Source organism: Salvelinus alpinus, chromosome 19 (assembly GCF_045679555.1).
Source record: "Salvelinus alpinus chromosome 19, SLU_Salpinus.1, whole genome shotgun sequence".
In the NCBI taxonomy this organism is placed as follows: domain Eukaryota; kingdom Metazoa; phylum Chordata; class Actinopteri; order Salmoniformes; family Salmonidae; genus Salvelinus; species Salvelinus alpinus.
This window is the reverse complement of record NC_092104.1, coordinates 47,096,949-47,114,984: the sequence shown is the minus strand read 5'-3', so window position 1 is coordinate 47,114,984 and position 18,036 is coordinate 47,096,949. Positions and strand designations below refer to the sequence as shown.

At 41.6% G+C, this 18,036-nt stretch overlaps 1 long non-coding RNA gene across 1 annotated transcript in view; it reads left to right on the top strand.

Moving 5' to 3' along the window:
- Window positions 1–5,164, top strand: part of LOC139545746 (uncharacterized) — an 87,015-nt gene extending 81,851 nt beyond the window's left edge. Inside the window, exon 2 of the long non-coding RNA XR_011669127.1 lies at window positions 459–5,164. This is a non-coding gene — a long non-coding RNA (uncharacterized lncRNA). The remainder of the gene's footprint in view (window positions 1–458) is intronic.
- The last annotated feature ends 12,872 nt before the right edge of the window (window positions 5,165–18,036 follow it).

Here is an 18,036-nt window from a genome sequence, read left to right as displayed (position 1 = left end):
TGAAATCAACAAAGAAGGCGGGGAATATGAACGGTATTATACACTGGCCAACGTGTCACGGTTTTTGATTCACGTTGTGCTGAAAAGCCCTGAGACTGGAAGAAATCCTGGGTTAGGAAAAAAATACCTATCTTTGCTGATGCTCTTTTAATTAAATAGTTGCTAGGTTACATAGAGACAGACGACAGGGGTAGGTAGGTGGTGGGACAGGCGCCTGGCGAGGGGGGTGGGGGTAGTAGTGGTGGGGGAGAGGGAGGAGTTTGTTTGAGGAGGGGACATGTCCCTGAACCATGAACACACATCCCTTTGTCACACCCAATCTATAATAAGGATTTCAAATGCGAGACGTATTGACATGATGTACAGTGAGTGATTTTGTGCTCTCTCTCTCTTTCTCTCCCTCCTTTCTCCCTTTCGCTCTCTCCCCCATCTTGCTCTTTCTTTAATTTCTCTCACAGATCAGAGGAAGGGGGAAAGTCCCCTTTTATCTTGGTGACAGTGCTTTTCACCTCCACCGGTGACTTACTGGGGGCCGATGCTCTCGTTGCACCCTGGGATACCAGATGATGGCGGATGCCTCTGGCCCACGTACCCTGGCAACCATTCCTGGAGCCAGACAAGCCTTGCCCACAGCCCCCCTCTCCAACCCTCTATCCCCTACCCCTTCAATCGAGCAGTCCTCATCCCTCCAGCCCGCCACCCAATGTCCCCAGTCTGCGTCCAGGGCTCTGGCCACACATAAACCCGAGACAGGTCTCTGATGGATGGGGCTGGCAGGAGAAAGGAGAGAGGCCCTTGATGTTGGAAATAAATCTGACAGGCCCTATTGGAAAGGGCCAGGCCTAATCTTTCCCAGCAACTCTGTAGACGAAGGCTTATTCCTTTTCTTGTTCTGTAGCCTTCCCTCTCTTTATTAACCATCTCTCCCTTCTCCCCTCCCTCCCTCTGTCCATCCTTCTATTCGTTCATGTCTACAGAGATAATGCTGTAATTTACTTTCAAGCATTGTGGAACATGAATGATAGTGGCTTTTTCAACGTAATACACATTAGCCTTTAACAGATAATAGCCTACTGGTAAGAGGAATAAATAAAACAGTCGTGGTCACAATTGCTATGTGCTAAAAGTGATAGAATTCTTATTATTTCATAAGATTCCGAACTGATACTGATAAAAGTGGTCTGGTCCATCTTCTTTTCAAAGGTACCTTGCTTTTATTTTTCATATTCATGGGTGAAGTATGGTCGTAAAAAGACAATTAAGCAAAGCCTTTCCCATTTCTCTGTATAGTGTCTTTAGAAAGTATTCAACCGCTTGACTTATTCCAAATTGTGTTGTGTTACAGCCTGAATTCAAAATTGATTAAAATTGACACAATAACACAAAATTACAAAGGGAAAATATATTTTTTGACATTTTCTCAAATGTATTGAAAATGAAATACAGAAATATCTCATTTACATAAACATTCACACCCTTGGGTCAATACTTTGTAGAAGTCTCTCTGGGTAAGTCTCCAGGAGCTTTCCACATCTGTATTGTACAACATTTGCCCATTATTATTTTCAGAATTCTTCAAGCTCTGTGAAATTGGTTGTTAATTATTATTATTTTTTTTAAATCACCTTTATTTAACCAGGTAGGCCAGTTGAGAACAAGTTCTCATTTGCAACTGCGACCTGGCCAAGATAAAGCAAAGCAGTGCGACAAAAAACAACAACACAGAGTTACACGTGAGATAAACAAAAGTACAGTCAATAACACAATAGAAAAATCTATATACAGTGTGTGCAAATGGAGTAAGGAGACAAGGCAATAAATAGGCCATAGTAGTGAAGTAATTACAATTTAGCAAATGAACACTGGAGTGATAGATGTGCAGATGATAATGTGCAAGTAGAAATACTGGTGAGCAAAAGAGCAAAAAAAAGTAAATAAAAGCAATATGGGGATGGGGTAGGTAGTTGGATGGGCTATTTACAGATGGGCTGTGTTAATCATTCCTAGACAACCATTTTCAGGTCTTTCCATAGATTTTCAAGTAGATTTAAGTCAAAACTGTAACTTGGCCACTCAGGAACATTCACTGTGTAGATTTGGCCTTGTGTTTTAGGTTATTGTCCTGCTGAAAGGTGATTTCATCTCCCAGGGTCTGGTGGAAAGCAGACTGAATCAGGATTTTGCCTGTGCTCTATTACATATATTTTTAATCCTGAAAAACTTCCCAGTTCTTAACAATTACAAGCATACCCATAACATATGATGCAGCCACCACTATGCTTGAAAATATAGAGAGTAGTACTCAGTAATGTGTTGTATTGGATTTGACCCCACACATAACACTTTGTATTCAGGACAAAAAGTTTATTTCTTTGTCAAATGTTTAGCTGTTTTTCTTTAGAGCCTTGTTGCAAACAGGATGCATGTTTTGGAGTAGTTTTATTCTGTACCTGCTTCCTTCTTTTCACTCTGTCAATTAGCTTAGCATTGTTGAGTAACTACAATGTTGTTGATCCATCCTCAGATTTCTCCAATCACAGCCATTAAACTCTGTAACTGTTTTAAAGTAACGATTGGCCTTATGGTGAGATCCCTGAGCGGTTTCCTTCTTCTCCGGCAACTGAGTTAAGAAGGATCCCTGTGTCTTTGTAGTGACTAACCCCTTTGTAGTGACATTCTCAAAGGGATATTCAATGTCTGCAATTTTTTTAGCAACCAATAGGTGCCCTTCTTTGCAAGGCATTGGAAAACCTCCCTGGTCTTTGTGGTTGAATCTGTGTTTGAAATTCACTGCTTGACTGAGGGAAATTACAGATAATTGTATGTTCAAAAACATGCCATACACTATTATTGCACACAGAGTGAGTCCATGCAACTTAATATGTGACTTGTTAAACACATTTTTACTACTGAACTTATTTAGGCTTGCCATAACAAAGGGGTTGAATGTATTATCGATTCAAGCCATTTCAGCTTTTCATTTATAATTTGTTGAAAAAAATCAGAAAACATAATTCCACTTTGACATTATGGGTTATTGTGTGTAATCCATTTTAAATCCAGGCTGTAACACAACAAAATGTGGAAAAAAGTCAAGGGGTGTGAATACTTTCTAAAGGCACTATAGGTAGGTCTCCTGAGTGTGTACACATGTGTAACTGACTGTAAAGAAACACAATGAATATAGTTAAGACATACACACACCTGTCAACATTAAGTGCTTTGAGAGGCTGGTCATGGCCCACACCAAGGCCAGCTTGCCAGACAATCTGGACCCATTCAAATTTGCCTACCATTCCAACAGATCCACGGAAGATGCCATCTCCATTGCTATTCATTGACTAGAGTTCAGCATTCAACATCTTTTTTCCCTCTAAACTTGTCACCAAGCTCAGGGCTCTGTGTCTCAAAATCATCGTCTGCAACTGAATCCTGGACTTCTTGTCGGGCAGGCCACAAGCTGTGGGGATTGGCAACAACACCTCCCCCAGTCTAAGAAAAAAGGGTTCCAAAAGGGTTCTGCGGCTGTCTTCATAGGAGATCCCTTTTTGTTTCCAGATAGAACCCTTTTGTGTTCCATGTAGAACCCTTTTTGGAAAGGGTATTACATGGAACCCAAAAGGGTTCTACCTGGAACCAAAAGGGGTTCTTTAAAGGATACTCCTATAGGGACAGAACCCTTTTTGGTTCTAGATATCACCTTTTTTCTTCTTCTTGAGAGTGTAAGACTGGTGCCCCCCAGGGATGTGTCCTCAGCCCACTGCTGTACTCCCTGTTCACCCATGACTGCGTGGCAAAGCACAACACCAACTCCATCATCAAGTTTGCTGACAACACCACGGTCGTAGGCCTGATCACTGACAAAGTCAGCCTACAGGGAGGAGGTCAGAGACCTGGCAGTGGGGTGCTAAAACAAAAACCTCTCCCTCAACATCAGCAAAATAAAGGACTTGATTGTCGACTTCAGGAACCAGGGAGGAGGACACGCCCCAATCCACATCGACTGGACTGCGGTGCAACATCACCAAGGACCCCGCTCACCCCAGCCACAGACTATTCACTCCGTTACCGTCTGGCAGACAGACCTCCAGGCTCAGAGACAGTTTTTACCCACAAGCCATCAGACTACTGAATTCTTGAACTGAACTCCCTGCAACCTTAACACACATGAACTAACTCACACACAAACACCCTACACACACACTCCATTATTGCTGCTACTGGACACCTATTCATATTACTGCACAATGTCTATTTATTATTGCGCAATCCATTGCACAATTCCCCGGCATATGTGTACATATCCTACTTTAATTAGTTTGAGTGCCTCCTTGTATTATATTTTAGCTACATTTGATCCTATTTCTCATTCATTGAGCTCGTATTTTTTGTACTCTTTTATTAACTTAATTACTTTCCTATTGTTGTCGCATTATCAGTAGGGGAACATGTAAGTAAGCATTTTGTTGCATTGTCATGTGTACAGTGGTTCCTCAATTAAAAGTTTAGAGCTTATGTCGTTTGTGGTAGATTGTGGCAGATTGTGGTAAATTGCGTCATTCTGTCATTGCACCACACTACCACAAGGGGGAGTTAGAACGCTGATCTGTCGGTAGTCTGAACTGTGGCACAAATTGACTGTCTTTTCGGAATTAATCGAGGTGGGAATGTTTCAGTCCGAGAGTCTCTCTTCTCTGGCACTAGAGTCCTGCATCTGGCAACAAAAAAATATTAGCTGGCAGGTGGTCCCGGAGTTGAGAGAGAACTTGGGTAAATACAATTGCGCAATTACACTTGACATGACGGTTTAAAAAAAAATAGACACAGTGGGCTTTTGGTTTCTCTCCCTCTAAAAACAGAAATAAATCATTCTAATTAACAAACTGGCTTTATTTACCACAGTGCGAAAGAGTGATAGCCCCTCTATATAAAGTGAGTTTCTGAAAGGGTCCTTCTTTGCAGATGTGAAGAGAGTCCAACTAGGATAGGGAGGGAAAAAAGGTTGCCCATATTTTCAAGACCAGAGCTACTATTTAGTAGGCTATTTCACAGCATTAAGCTATATTTGTCAGCATAAAACTGAGTGACTCACTGATTTGTGGCTTTGAATCAAAATGCCAACATTCTTTCTGATAGTTTTTAATAAAGAAATGTTTTGACCAAATTAATCTACTCATGTTGTGTATGTTCAATTATTTGTGACATTGTGGTTACAGTGAAGAATGTAAACAAAATAAATGGAGTAAATCCCATTCATAATGAATAATCAGACAATACAAAACATACACACACAAACGACAATTGCACCACACCTGCCCATGACTAATAAACAAACTTGAACTTGAACACACATGGTCAACAGCAGATCCACAGCAGTGGTTTGGTTTTGCATGCATCATCCATCTTATTGCTATAGCAGAGGCGTAGCCTTGCGGGCAGTGCAGGAATCCGAGTGTTTGTCCGCTGGCCTGGCCAGACCCAGTCTCCCCTGGGAGCCTCCATTGATTCCACTGAATGGCCCTAATGACCTAAGTTACTCCCAGGCCGCCATTTGTCTAACAGGTGACATGAAGGGGTCAAAGGTCAGGTCAATGTGGATGTCAATATGTGACCTCTTAAGAGACTAAATCAAATCACAAAAATAACTCTAAAGCAGGACCTTATTCACGTTCATCAAACAGACTCATTCATTCTCAACGATACTAACAACCTCTTCACAAATTACATTTATATGTGTTTATTTTGCTTTATTTTGGTCAAGTCAACCTTATTGAAAACCAAACACAAAAATACAGTTGTCAGAACAAAAGCCCAAACCATGTTTTACACATGAATTTTGGATCCAATTTTTATTTTCATATATATAGTGTAGCTACACTAAATATGGATACTTAAGACTGCTGTATTTTTCTGCATAATTGCCCAGATTAATTCCATAATAAAGAAACTTGACTACATATACAGCTAACTGCCAAAATAAAGGAAACACCAACATAAAAAATCTCCCATAAGTGTTCAATTGGGTTGATATCTGGTAACTGAGATGGCGATGAAAGCACCTGCTTTCAATATACTTTGTATCCCTCATTTACTCAAGTGTTTCCATTATTGTGCACTTAGCTGTATATTGATCCATGAAAGAGTTGATATGTGTTTATTATCCTCTATATGATGAGATTCTATTGTTCTCAATCTAATGTAAATGTCATTTCCTGATAGTACAGTACAGTGTTAAATTGTCTTAATGAGGAACATAGCTTGATTTTCAGGAACTGTGTGGAAGAGCTGGGGGTATAGCACTCTGTGAATGTATTGTTCATCGTCAGCCTTAATGAAATAATGTGCTGCAAATGAACTCTATTAGAATTGAGACATGCAGGAAACGTGGCCTGTTGCACAATAATGCAGATATCAGCCGTGTGTGTGTGTGGGTGTGGGTGTGGGTGTGGGTGTGTGTGTGTGTGTGTGTGTGTGTGTGTGTGTGTGTGTGTGTGTGTGTGTGTGTGTGTGTGTGTGTGTGTGTGTGTGTGTGTGTGTGTGTGTGTGTGTGTGTGTGTGTGTGTGTGTGTGTGTGTGTGTGTGTGTGTGTCCCAGGGTTTAGGAGGTTCAATTAGTGGTGTTGCACGTTATATCAATCTATCACAGAGTCTAAATCTTATCAAACCAAAATGCAATCCACGGACCAATATTTAATTGAATTGGGAAAGATTACTTATTGGGTAGACTTTTTTCCCCACTCTCTTCGATGCACTGCAATGTAATGATAGCACAATAGGCCAATGGATGAGGACAGCGGTCACCATCACAATCTGTCAATCATGCTGATGTTCCATGTGTGACACTAATATCGTGTGATGCATTTCAAATCACAGACACCCTCATTGCACATCCCTATAAACTACAGCAGAATTTCAGGCTATTCCACCCCTTACTATCATGATTGGAACTTGAAAGAAATAGAAGTGCGGTACCATTGCTGAAGAGAAACCATGATCTTACGCTTAAAAAATATAGATTTGCATTCGTCACCTGGTTCTGTTGGATATGAATGCTTTAATAATAAGCTGCTTTCTCACTGGACGATCCAGCGCAGTTCTGTCCATAGACACTAGGGGGAAGTCAACCCTGTTTCTTCATGAATGAGGAGATCCCTATAAGTGATCAAACCTGATGAAAAATATCAATTGATTGGCATTGACTTTGATGTTGTGTTTCCACTTGGTGCATCAATTCAGTGTCTATCTGATTCCCGGGTGATCCTTTGTAATATAAAAGTCTAATGTAAAGCCCTATATTTGTCCTACTGTACTTACATTATCTGTATAAAATGTCCAATACAGAAGGATAAACTATCAGATTTAACAGCTATTATGTTTTTATTTTGAAAATCACATTTGCTGTAGCTGTGTTTTATAAACTTTTATGAACGATCATTATATCACTTGACTGATTCCTCACGCGTGTTCACGCATGTGCATGTGCATGTGCGTGCACACACACACACGCACACGCACACGCACACACACACACACACACACACACACACACACACACACACACACACACACACACACACACACACACACACACACACACACACACACACACACACACACACACACACACACACACACACACGTGATATACTTGTGAGGACTTTTGGGGATCAACAATTGATTCCCATTCAAAATTCTATTTTCCCTAAATTTAACCCTAACCCTTACCTAACTTTAATTCTAATCCTAACCCTAATTCTAACACTAACCCTAACCCTTAACCAAACCTCTAAGCCTAAAATAGCCTTTTTCCTTTGGGGACCGTAGAAATGTACCCACTTGCCAAAACCTAACCACTAAAACCTAAATCTAAACCCAACCCCTGAACCTAACCCGAACTCCTAACCCTAAACCTCACCACTAACCTCTAAACTTAACCCTAAGCCTAAACCTATCCCTGAAGCCTAATATAGCCTTTTTACAAGTGAGAACCGACAAAATGTCCTCACTTCTCAAAATTTCTGTTGGTTTACTATTCTTGTGGTAGTCAAAAGTATAGTAAAACGTGTACACACACACACACGTTTGTTTTACTGTCCTTGTGGGGACCGAACAATTGATTCCCATTCAAAATCCTATTTTCTCTAACACCTAGCCATAACCTAACCCTAACCTTAACACCACACCTAACTTAAGAAAAAAAGAACGTTTGGTGTGGCGATAAGAATAAAATGACATTCGGTGTGGTGATACAGAGATTTATACTTTTTATAAACACTTAGCTATACGTTTGATATTTCCTGTCTCTGACCTGAGTTTAAGCATGGCAAACTCCTCTATTTTGGAGTCGGATGTGGAAATGGATAGTAAAGCCATAAAATGTGAGACCTGTGACATGTTCATTGTAGTCAAACAGGAAGAGTATACTTACCTATATACTTGTGATAAATGCAAACAGCTCCGTGCCTCAAAGGACCAGGATCATTGAGCTACTAGAGGAGAATAGGGTCCTAAGAGAACATCACGCTCTGGCTAAGGAGACTTCAAGACTGCATGCTATTTTTGATGCGACAATTCTAAATGACCGAGGGGAAATTCTGGGTGCTCTACGAGATTGGGCTCATCTGCAGTAGCTACTGTGGATACTACCTTGGACCACTTTCACATCCCACCGACAAGAACCGGAGATCTACTGCGTTTTTTTCTTCCCCATCAGAAGTAAAGTGGAATCGAGTTAGAAGTAAGAGATGAGGATGATTCCAATGAATTTTCCCTCTCCCACTCATTCAGACCTACGGCTCTCTAACCGTTTTTCGGCTCTGAGCCCCCTGACTTCACTGGGGCCCTCCGTCAAATGACCTAATCCGCCCCACACGCCCTTCCCACTCAACCTCTGGTCGTGGGTTGCTGAGCCGGCCACGCCCCCTTCATACATCAGCCATCCAGGATCTCTGGCTCTGGGAATCCACGACCCCTCCTCCCAAGGTAGCCATCGTCGGGAGTTCCATTGTCCGGGATGTGGTGGTTGTTGGGGCAAAGACTTTCTGCTTCCCTGAAGCCAGGGTGTGTGACATTACCCGGGAGCTTACGGCCGTCCTAGACTGAAACCCGGAGCTGCACACGGTGGTCATGCATGCCAGTACTAACAACATCAGGCTGCGGCAATGAGGGGAGTTGAGACAGGATTTCAAAAACCTGAGGGAAAGGCTATTGGCTACCGACAAGCTGATTATCTTTTCTGGCACTATTCCTACACACGATCGCTGAGTTGAAAGAGCAAATGTATTGTCAATTTCAACTTATTCTGAGAACGTCCTCAGTTCTTAAAAAAGGACAGCTTGCACCCGAATAGGATAGGAGCTAGGATGCTGAGAGCTAATATTGAAGAAAACATTTATTATGGGATATCAGTCCTTACCCTCAACAGGTAACCCTAATTGACTCTTGTTCATGGCATAGGCTTAAAGGTTCCGTTCTAGGCAATCTCTAAGTATCTATTCCAATTCAAGCTAACCCCATGGTATTTTCTAGTAGGGGGTTACCTGCTGAACATGGCATTTTTGTATTAGAAAATCCGTCTGATCTGAAATCCCGCAGTTGCGGCCTTGAACTGATCCGTGTTAAAAGCCAGAAGTTTGATTTCGAAAATTGATTTTATTGCAAACCAACGAGGACATTTTGGTTGTAACTGAATATTGGTTAAAGAAGTCTGTGCCAGACTCTGACGTGTATCTGACTGGTTATAATGTTTTCAGATCTGATACAGTTGGCAGAGGAGTGGGTGTCGCCTTATACATACAGAGCAACTTAAATGTTTCTGTATCCATTACCACCTCTGTCGCTAAGCAATTTGAATGTCTAGTCCTAAATGTGGGACCACCTGACGCTACCGGGAATTTATCACCCTCCCTCGGACTCCATATGTGCTCTTAGTCTGGATTGGTTGATGGCAGAATCTGATGGGCTGAAAGATATTTGTACTGAGCTAAATCTAATTTAGCTGAGAACTAAACCGACTCACCCCAACTTTCAACACCCTGAAAAATCGAATCTTGTAGATATTATTCTAGCAAATGCCCCTCATAAGTTTACAGCCAATGGGATATTTGCCAATGAGTTCAGTGACCGTTGTCCCGTTGCCTTTATAAGAAATGTTAAAATGCCTAAATCTCGCTCATTATTACAAAAATACATTTTAGGAATTTGAACCCTTTTACATGTCTGATCACATGTTTGTGATCATTGTTGAGTGTTCCATGCGGCGTACTATCGCAAATATGTGATTGGAACAGTAGCAAAAGAACGTATGATGCAACAAATGCATCTAAACAGCATTGTTGTCTGAAAAGCATCTAAACAATGTTTTGTACTGATGGGAAATAAAGGTCTTTACAACTTTATTCCTCAATTTCACCTTCTATTGTAAAAGATTAATGCAAACTTCATCATCCAAACATCACACGGAACACAACCACAGCCAAACTCATTCCACAAACCTGTCTAAATAACAGGTTGCGTGTCCCAAAAAAAACAAAAACATACAGTGCATTCGGAAAGTATTCAGACCCCGTGACTTTTTTCACATTTTGTTATGTTTCAACCTTATTCTACAATTGATAAAATCCTCATCAATCTACACACAATCCCCCATAATGACAAAGAAAAAACAGGTTTTTAAAAATGTTTGCAAATGTATTAAAAATAAGAAAATGAAATATTACATTTACATAATTATTCAGACCATTTACTCAGCGTTTTGTTGAAGCCCCCTTTGGCAGCGATTACAGCGTTGAGTCTTCTTGGGTATGACGCTACACGCTTGGCACACCTGTACTTGGGCAGTTTCTCCCATTTTTCTCTGCAGATCTTCTCAAGCTCTGTCAGGTTGGATGAGGGGCGTTGCTGCACAGCTAATTTCAGCTCTCTCCAGAGATGTTCGATCGGGTTCAAGTCTTAGGTTCAAGACATTCAGAGACTTGTCCCTAAGAAACTCCTGCGTTGTCTTGGCTGTGTGCTTAGGGTCGTTGTCCTGTTGGAAGATTAACTTTCACCCCAGTCTGAGGTTCATGAGCGCTCTTGAGCAGCGTTTTGCATGCAAGGATCTCTCTCAGTAGCTTTGCTCTGTTCGATCTTTTCCTCGATCTATGAAGAGTCTGCCCAGATCCCTGCCGCTGAAAAATATCCCTGACAGCATGATGCTGCTCACGAGCACTCATGAACTTCAGCCGTGGGGATGGATGCCAGGTCTTCCTCCAGGATGATGACGCTTGGCATTCAGGCTAAGAGTTCAATGCTTGAGTTTCATCAGGGACCAGAGAATCTCTGTATGTCTCATGAGTCTGAGAGTCTTTAGTTGCCTTTTGGCAACATCTCCGAAGTGGGCTGTCATGTGCAATTTAGCTGAGGAGTGGCTCCCGTCTGGCCACTCTAACCATAACAGAGCCTGATTGGTGGAGTGCTGCAGAGATGGTTGTCCTTCTGGAAGGTTCTGCCCATTTCCACAGATGTGCCAACTCGTGGAGCGTCATATCTAAGTATGACTCATCGCGGTAATCGTTGGTCAACTTCCGCTTTAACGAGTCTCATGAGCAAACGGTCTGAATAATTATGTAAATGTAATATTTAATTTTCTTATTTTTAATACATTTGCAAACATTTTTAAAAACCTGTTTTTTCTTTGTCATTATGGGGGATTGTGTGTAGATTGATGAGGATTTTATCAATTGTAGAATAAGGTTGAAACATAACAAAATGTGAAAAAAGTCACGGGGTCTGAATACTTTCTGAATGTACTGTTAGTTAGTGTCGTGACATTACTTTGGGACACGCAACCTGCTGATCTAGACAGGTTTGTCGAATGAGTCTGGCTGTGGTTAGTTGTTACCGTGTGATGTTTGGATGAATGAAGTGTAGCAATTAATCTTATTAGCAATAGAAGGTGAACCATTGAGGAATAAAGTTGTTTAAAGACCGTTATTATCTCCGGATCAGTACAAAACATTGTTTAGATGCTTTATCAGATCAACAATGCTGTTTAGATAGTCAATGTGTTGTATCATAACGTTCTCTTGCTACTGTTCCATATCATCATATTTGCGACAGTAGTAGCCTGCATGGAACACTGCAAACAATGCATCACAAACATGTGATTCAGTACATGTACAAATGGGTTCAAATTCCTAAAATGTATTAGTTAGCTAAATAATGAGCACAGATTTAGGCATTTTACACATTTCTTATAAAGGCAACGGGACAACGGTCACTGAACTCATTGGCACAATATCCCATGGTGGCTTGTTACACTTATGAGGGGCATTTGCTAGACTAACTATCCTTAGCAAGATTCGATGTCCTTTCAGTTGAGTGCTTGAATAGCTCGGGTGAGTCCGAGTTGAGGTCTCCGCTAAGTTCCGATCTTCTGCTCATGTACAAATATCTCTCGGCCCATCAGATGCTGCCATGGCAAGGCCAGTCCAGCCGTGTCGACGGTTCCCATATGGTGATGAACGTAGTAGGATGCGGTGATAAATTCCCGAGTAGCGTCAGTGGGATGGTACCCACATTTAGGACTAGACTATTCTAGATATTTGGCTTAGCAACAGAGGCGGTAATCAGACACAGTACCATGTGAGTTGCTCTGTATGTATAAGGCGACTACTCCACTCTCTCTGCCTCGTGCTGATAGTCAGAGTCTGAACCACATTATACACGGGCAGCTGCAGACCTAGCCATGTTCTGGTCTAGTCTCGGCAGGCGAGTACATTTTCTTCACCTCATGTTCAGGTTCACAAGTTCCAACCATGTCCTGCGTGTAGCGTCTGCAATACAATCAATTTTCTGAAGTCTAACTGTCTAATCTCTCTAACACCAATCCGTTTATGCACTCTGGCCGCAACTGCGGGATGGTTCCGATCAGTCGGACATGCTACTACAGACCTGCCACGTTCGGGAGGTGGCCCCCTACTAGAAAATACTATGGGGCTAGCTTAAATTGGAGATAGATTATTTTATGAGACTGCCTAAAATCAGAACCTTTAAGCCTATGCCATGAACAAGATGTTCAGAATTTGGCTTACTTCATATACAACGGTAAGGACTGGATATCTCATGACAAATGTTGACGTCGATATTAGCTTTCCAAGCATCCTAGCTCCTATCCTATTCGGGTGCAAGCTGTCCTTTTTTAAGAACTGAGGACATTCACAAAATAAATTAACCAATATGACATTACGTTTGCTCTATATCATCTCTGACCATTCCCCACCTGTCGGAATAGTGTCAGAAAAGATAATCAGCTTGTCGGTAGCCAATAGCCTTTCCCTCAGGCTTTAGAAATCCTGTCTCAGAGTCCCCTCATTGCCGTGGCCTGAAGTTGCTAGCTTCTTATGGCTGCAATCCCGTTAACGGGATGATATGACAACAGCCAGTGAAAGTGCAGGGCGCCAAATTCAAACAACAGAAATCTCATAATTAAAATTCCTCATTTTTAATTATGAGATTAAAAATGTTATACCATTTTAAAGGTAATCTTGTTGTTAATCCCACCAAAGTGTCCGATTTCAAATAGGCTTTTCAGCGAAAGCACCACAAACGATTATGTTAGGTCACCACCAACTCACAGAAAAATTCAGCCATTTTTCCAGCCAAAGAGAGTCACCACAAAAAGCACCAATAGAAATAAAATGAATCACTAACCTTTGATGATCTTCATCAGATGACACTCATAGGACTTCATGTTACACAATACATATACAGTGGGGAGAACAAGTATTTGATACACTGCCGATTTTGCAGGTTTTCCTACTTACAAAGCATGTAGAGGTCTGTCATTTTTATCATAGGTACACTTCAACTGTGAGAGACTGAATCTAAAACAAAAATCCAGAAAATCACATTGTATGATTTTTAAGTAATTCATTTGCATTTTATTGCATGACATAAATATTTGATCATCTACCAACCAGTAAGAATTCCGGCTCTCACAGACCTGTTAGTTTTTCTTTAAGAAGCCCTCCTGTTCTCCACTCATTACCTGTATTAACTGCACCTGTTTGAACTCGTTACCTGTATAAAAGACACCTGTCCACACACTCAATCAAACAGACTCCAACCTCTCCACAATGGCCAAGACCAGAGAGCTGTGTAAGGACATCAGGGTTCAATTGTAGACCTGCACAAGGCTGGGATGGGCTACAGGACAATAGGCAAGCAGCTTGGTGAGAAGGCAACAACTGTTGGCGCAATTATTAGAAAATGGAAGAAGTTCAAGATGACGGTCAATCACCCTCGGTCTGGGGCTCCATGCAAGATCTCACCTCGTGGGGCATCAATGATCATGAGGAAGGTGAGGGATCAGCCCAGAACTACACAGCAGGACCTGGTCAATGATCTGAAGAGAGCTGGGACCACAGTCTCAAAGAAAACCATTAGTAAAACACTACGCCGTCATGGATTAAAATCCTGCAGCGCACGCAAGGTCCCCCTGCTCAAGCCAGCGCATGTCCAGGCCCGTCTGAAGTTTGCCATTGACCATCTGGATGATCCAGAGGAGGAATGGGAGAAGGTCATGTGGTCTGATGAGACAAAAATAGAGCTTTTTGGTCTAAACTCCACTCGCCGTGTTTGGAGGAAGAAGAAGGATGAGTACAACCCCAAGAACACCATCCCAACCGTGAAGCATGGAGGTGGAAACATCATTCTTTGGGGATGCTTTTCTGCAAAGGGGACAGGACGACTGCACCGTATTGAGGGGAGGATGGATGGGGCCATGCATCGCGAGATCTTGGCCAACAACCTCCTTCCCTCAGTAAGGTCGTGCATTGAAGATGGGTCGTGGCTGGTTCTTCCAGCATGACAACGACCCGAAACACACAGCCAGGGCAACTAAGGAGTGGCTCCGTAAGAAGCATCTCAAGGTCCTGGAGTGGCCTAGCCAGTCTCCAGACCTGAACCCAATAGAAAATCTTTGGAGGGAGCTGAAAGTCCGTATTGCCCAGCGACAGCCCCGAAACATGAAGGATCTGGAGAAGGTCTGTATGGAGGAGTGGGCCAAAATCCCTGCTGCAGTGTGTGCAAACCTGGTCAAGAACTACAGGAAACGTATGATCTCTGTAATTGCAAACAAAGGTTTCTGTACCAAATATTAAGTTCTGCTTTTCTGATGTATCAAATACTTATGTCATGCAATAAAATGCTAATTAATTACTTAAAAATCATACAATGTGATTTTCTGGATTTTTGTTTTAGATTCCGTCTCTCACAGTTGAAGTGTACCTATGATAAAAGTTACAGACCTCTACATGCTTTGTAAGTAGGAAAACCTGCAAAATCAGCAGTGTATCAAATACTTGTTCTCCTCACTGTATGTCTTGTTCGATTAAGTTCATATTTATATCCAAAAACCTCAGTTTACATTGGCGCCATGTTCAGAAATGCCTACAAAATATCCGGAGAAATTGCAGAGAGCCACGTCAAATAACAGAAATACTCATCATAAACTTTGACGAAAGATACATGTTTTACATAGATTTAAAGATACACTTGTTCTTAATGCAACCGTTGTGTCAGATTTCAAAAAGCTTTTTGGCAAAACACAATATTCATTAATCTGAGAACAGCGTTCAGCCACAAAAGGAAGCCATACAGTTACCCGCCAAATTGTGCAGTCAACAAAACTCATAAAAAGCATTATAAATCTTCACTTACCTTTGCTGATCTTCGTCGGAATGCACTCCCAGGACTCCCACAAGAAATGTTTGTTTTGTTCGGTAATGTCCATCATTTATGTCCAAATAGCTATTTTTGTTAGCGTGTTTGGTAAACAAATCCAAAGTCAGGAAGCGAGTTCACTAAAAGCAGACAAAATGTCAAAAAGTTTCGTAACAGTCAGTAGAAACATGTCAAACGATGTATTGAATCAATCTTTAGAATATTTTTAACATAAATCTTCAATAATGTTCCAACCGGAGAATTACCTTGACTTCAGATGTGCGATGGAGCAGAGCTCCCTCTCATGTGAACGCGCATGGTCAGAGCATGGTCAGGTCATGGTAGACCTGACTAATTACTGTATCCTTCGGCCCCACTTCACAGTAGAGGCATCAGACAAGGTTCTACAGACTGTTGACATCTAGTGGAAGCTGTAGGAAGTGAAAACTCATCCATATCCCACTGTGTATTCAATAGGGGCTGGAAAACCAACCAACCTCAGATTTACCACTTCCTGTTTGGATTTTTTCTCAGGTTTTTGCCTGCCATATGAGTTCTGTTATACTCACAGACATCATTCAAACAGTTTTAGAAACTTCAGAGTGATTTCTATCCAATACTAATAATAATATGCATATATTAGCAACTGGGACTGAGGAGCAGGCAGTTTACTCTGGGCACCTTTCATCCAAGCTACTCAATACTGCCCCTGCAGCCATAAGAAGTTTAAGATCATGTTTGGTGTATAGAAGCTTGCGGGTACTGGTGTTACTGACATTACCATACCATTCACAGACTGGAGTATTCCTTTTGATGTTCACTCTCAGTCACACAATATGTTTTAGAAATCTTTTTTGAAGCATTGCAAATATTCTGACCAAGATATTTTGTCTATATTTAGTCAAATGTGATACAAGGGAGTATGTGGGTCTTATTTGTGTACATAACTTAGGTAAGATGAGGTGGTAAGGTACACCAAATCAAACAAATTCAGTCTATACCCTGCCTCAAATGATGATGATTTTGAAAATAGACTACAGGTTTGAGAAAACAAAAGCTGTTGCTGGGCTCAAGCTATAAAAATGGTGTGTATGATCTGCCCTTGATATAATTGACGGCCCTTTCGGCAGGCCACGTTTTTCCTTGTCCCAAATCTGAAGTAGAATTGCTAACGTTCTATAAAAACAGATCAGAGGCTTCCAGGGAAATCTTATGTCCTCTTTTGGCCCATTCAATCCACAAGGTCAGGTCATTGATGGAGTAGCTCCTCTTTATTGCTACTAGTTCTCACAATCCCAATAACACAATGGTGGAATTCCTATTCTCCCTCAGACAGAGAGCTAGCGATTAAAGGAACACCTCTCCAGAATATTCTGTCATTCTTGCTATGGAATGGGGTGGTGGGGGTCTGGAGGGGTACATCAACCCCCCAAAGGGGTGCTCTGTGGCCCTCTGTAGAGAACAGACTGGTCTGAATAGGCCCCTCTCAAGGGAAAGAAAGGAACCTCTCCAGAGGTTTGTTTTGAGATCCTGCCTCTGAAATGAATGTATTGGCCCAGTTTCTCCTGTTCATATGGAATATGGACAATGGCACTCACAGGCTTTATTACAGCTCCTCTGCACTATCCAATGAATGCCTCATAATGCTTGAGTTGGATGAGAATGACCCCCCGGTCCTACATCACACCACCCCAACCATACAACGGAGGACAAGCAAAGCAAATCAATAGATTGATTTAGCCAATTTCAGGTTATACAAGGACTTCCATTTAGTCTAAAGTGACATTCTGGGCTAAATCAAAATATAGGATGACAAAACTATATTGAACACCATATCTTGAGCATCTGGTTTATAATGAAGTAGAACATGTGTTTCTCAAACGTGACTAGTTGGAGGCCTTGGAACGCAAAGTAATCTAGAGTGAGAGGCTTATCAGACCAATGAATTTATCAATGTACTTAACAGGCTGGTGCTAACCTTGTGAGGACCAAACCTGGACTGAGCCAGAAGGGACCAAAACATGTTGAATAACAAGGCCACTTACTAAAGTACATGTCTTTATTTGCTTCTGTTTAACTATGCAACAGTAGAATGTTTTTGCTATTAACCGTGGCCAGGTTACACATGATACTGTAACACAACATCTCCAGTAACAGTTGCAGAGTTGTCTCACAGTTTGTTAAAGTCTGCCCCGCCATCTTGACAACCCCTGAGCTAAATAAAAGCAGGGGTGTAGTGTCATAATGCAAACCAACAGTAATTATACTGTATGTATTACACTGAACAAAAACACATGTAGTGTTGGTCCCATGTTTCATGAGCTGAAACAAA